Genomic DNA, 3,426 nt, shown 5'->3' on the forward strand with positions numbered 1-3,426 from the left:
GGTGCCCCCAGGCGCCCTCCCCTCCCCTCCCCGTGGCAGGGGCTCTGGTTGGGCGTCGACCCATGAACCAGGGGGTCACCTTCGATTCCTGGTCAGGGCACCTGCCTGGGTTGCGGGCTCGATCCCAGTGGGGGGCGTGCAGGAGGCAGCCGATCCATGATTCTCTCTCTCTCCCTCTCCCTTTCTCTCTGAAATCAATAAAATATATTTAAAATAAAAGAAAAGGAAAAAAAAGTTTGTGATAACAGCCTCATTAAAACGTCATTCCTATACCGTGAAGTCTGACCCCTTAAAATGCACAGGTCCTAGTGGATTCGCAGGGTGGTGTGACCGTCACTGGCAGCGAATTCTGGGGCGTTTTCACCCCCCCCCCCCCCCCCCACTGAGCTCCTGAGCCCTGGCCTGTCCCCGACGCCCCACAGGGAGGCGGACGCCCCACAGGGAGGCGGGCGTGTGTCTCTGGGCGTCATGTCCTGTCAGCGTTTTCTCTTGATGACGCAAGCAGCCGCTTTTAGCTTCCTGTTTCGGTTTCCTAGGCTGCTGACGCCCTGAGAGGAGAGGGGAGGGAGCCCCGTTTCATCACTGTATTCAGGTCGTTCATTTCTAAACTAAAAAGAGTCCAGCAAATGTGCGATAACTGATGCACAAGCAGTAGAAATGCCTCCGCCTCATGCCTCCCCCCAAATTGGAATAAGTTCATGAACCTCCCAGTCTCCACAGTGACTGGCGCCCGCACCGCTGTCCTGGGTGGCGGAGGCCTGTGGCCCTTGGAGCCCGCGTGCCTCAGGACTTGGTGCCCAGGGTTCGCTGCTGCTGTGCAGGTCGTTTTCCGATCCTGGCAGTCAGCGGTGCAGCCGGGCCGGGCGGGAGCGCGTGGTGATAAAGGCTCTGAGGAGCCCTCAGGCCCCGGGCCGCACTGTGCAGTCCCTGCAGGTGAGGGCTCCTGGGAACCGGGAGGCTGATGCCGAGAGAGTGAAACGGAGACTCGGTAACCCCCCCTTCCCCCTCCAGGTCTGAGGAGCGTCTCAGACGCCCCCCCCTCCCCCCAACCCTCAGGGTCTCGGGAGCACAGAGCCCAGACCCTCTGTTCCCTCCACATCAAACACCCCTGAGAACAGCCTTCACCTGTGAAACTGCCAGGGCTGCCTCTCTCGTCCCTCGGATGCGAACAGTCTGTCCCGGAGCCTGCTGGGCCGAGGAGTTCCAGCCGGCCGGCACCCAGACCCCATCAGTCTGAGCATCAGGGACAGTGAGGCCGCCCAGCCCTGTGCCAGCCGCCAGCGTGTCTGCGTGGCCCACACGCCCGTAAAACCAAAGTCCGACACTGAACCATCCTCCGTTGTCCCAGAACACAGTCTGGCTACATTTTCATTCTCTGCAAAGAGCTTGCACTAAAATATTTACAAATAATGAAATTCTGGGGATTCCAAAGAGGCTGTCTGAGGCCCCAGATCCCAGGAAGGGGCGCGGTCAGAGCTCAGGCAGTGCAGGAGCCGTCCCCCGAGATCCCATGGGCGCGGCCCCCAGCCCCCTGGTTCAGCTGTGTGGCTGGAGTGCTGGGAAGCTCCTACAGCCCTGGAATGCCTAGGGGAGCACGTGAGCAGGAGTGTGTGCAGGACTGTGGGTGGCCCGTCTGCCAGTCCTCCTAGCAGGTGACTGGAGGGGTCACCCGCGGACCAGACGGCCGGCAGGGCCCTGCTCTGTCCCCACAGTGTCAGGTAGCGGGAACCTGCGGGTCCTCTGCTCGCCCGGGGGGGCCCCCTGGTCCCCACTCCGCCTCCCCGTGTCCAGCCGGGTTTGCATCTTTATCTGCATCCCTGAGGCCTCCATGAGCTGGAGACCCTGACACGGGGCACACTCAGTTGGGGTCTGTCCCCCCCGCCAGTCCATGGCCCTTCCAGTTTGACACCACCTTCGATTCTGCATGTGCCTTAAAAATATTTTGACAAATCCCATAATTACTAGAAAATAAAAAGTAAAACATGCTCCTTCTCACTCCGAGTTACCCGTTGTTAATACCGGCCACACTTGCGTTCATGTCTTTATGCCGTTCCCCGATCGTCCCTGCCAGCCCTCCTCAGAGCAGTGCATGGTGTGCATTTTCATTCTCATATGCAGGTGATAAGATTTATTTAAAAAAACCCCACATTATTATTGATTTCAGAGAGGAAGAGAGAGAGAGAAACATCAATGATGAGATTCATGGATCGGCTGCCTCCTGCACGCCCCACACTGGGGACCGAGCCTGCAACCCAGGCCTGTGCCCTGACCGGGAATTGAACCCGGGACCCTTCAGTCCGCAGGCCGATGCTCTATCCACTGAACCACACCGGCCAGGGCTCACACACAGCTTTTCTGCAGCTCTGCACAGAGTCAGCACCAGCCCACGCCTGTGCAGGGTGGAGGTCAGGCTCACACGCTTCGCCCCATCGGAGGCGAGGACTCTTCCCTCAGCCCGCACCAGGCTTGCGTCCGCCCCAGGCTGTGTGCGCGACCTGTGGGTTCACCCTGTGGCAGTCGAGGGGTTTTCTGAATGTTGGGACGTGTTTTCCCTGGGACTCGTGCTGCCGTGGTCTCGGAAGAGCCAGGACGCGTCCCTGCGTCTGCAGCCCCTGGGCCGTGGTTGGTCCTTGCGGACGGCCCCCCCAGCGCAGCGAGCTGTGCGTGGTTTGCCCCCGTGATGGCTGGTGGGTGGGAGCCGGCCCTGCCCCTCGTTCTCCGGGCTGTGACTCAACCAATGGGGGCATTTCTCGCGCATCCTGGTCGTGGTCCCGACTGCAGCTCCGCCGAACGGGTGTGTCTTCGGCTGTTTCCAGTGGTTGGTGTGAAACCGATCTGCCTGGTGGCTTTTGTTGTTGTTAAAAGAAGGCCTGTATTTTATAAATTCCCTTCTGCCCTTGGCAGTATATTCCCTTCGTGGGGTCTTCCCTTAGCTGGGTGCGCCCTGAGCGAACTCTGTGTCTCCGTCCTGTCCTTGCTGGGGGTGGAGGTGGGGGCGCCGGGCCCTTCTCGCCAGCAGGACGCGCCCTGGCTCCTGCCCTCGGGGCCTCCGAGCTGTGCTGCCTCCCTCCTCTGTGTTCTGAGCGTCCCTCCCGCCTGGACAGCCTCTCCCTCACCCCGTCCTGCTCCACGGAGACCTCTCTCCGAGGCTCGGGTCTCGGGGGCAGTGGATGGTGCTGCCTGGGCTCTGGCCTCAGGCCAGGCTCAGTCCCGCCTCCTGGCTCCTCGCAGGGTCCGCGTTCACAGGAAGAGCCTGAGGCGGGTTCAGAGGCAGGTCTGGCTCCCGAGGGGCCCTTCGCCCTCCTGTCCCCGTCCCTGTCTCCCCACAAGTCTCAGGCCAAGCTCCCCAGGCCTGGGGGGTGGGGCTGGATGACCAGGCCGGCTCCGTGCCCACCTCCCTGGACACAGCGGCTGTCGGGCCACCGC

Source organism: Myotis brandtii, unplaced genomic scaffold, assembly GCF_000412655.1.
Source record: "Myotis brandtii unplaced genomic scaffold, ASM41265v1 scaffold1094, whole genome shotgun sequence".
Classification (NCBI taxonomy): domain Eukaryota; kingdom Metazoa; phylum Chordata; class Mammalia; order Chiroptera; family Vespertilionidae; genus Myotis; species Myotis brandtii.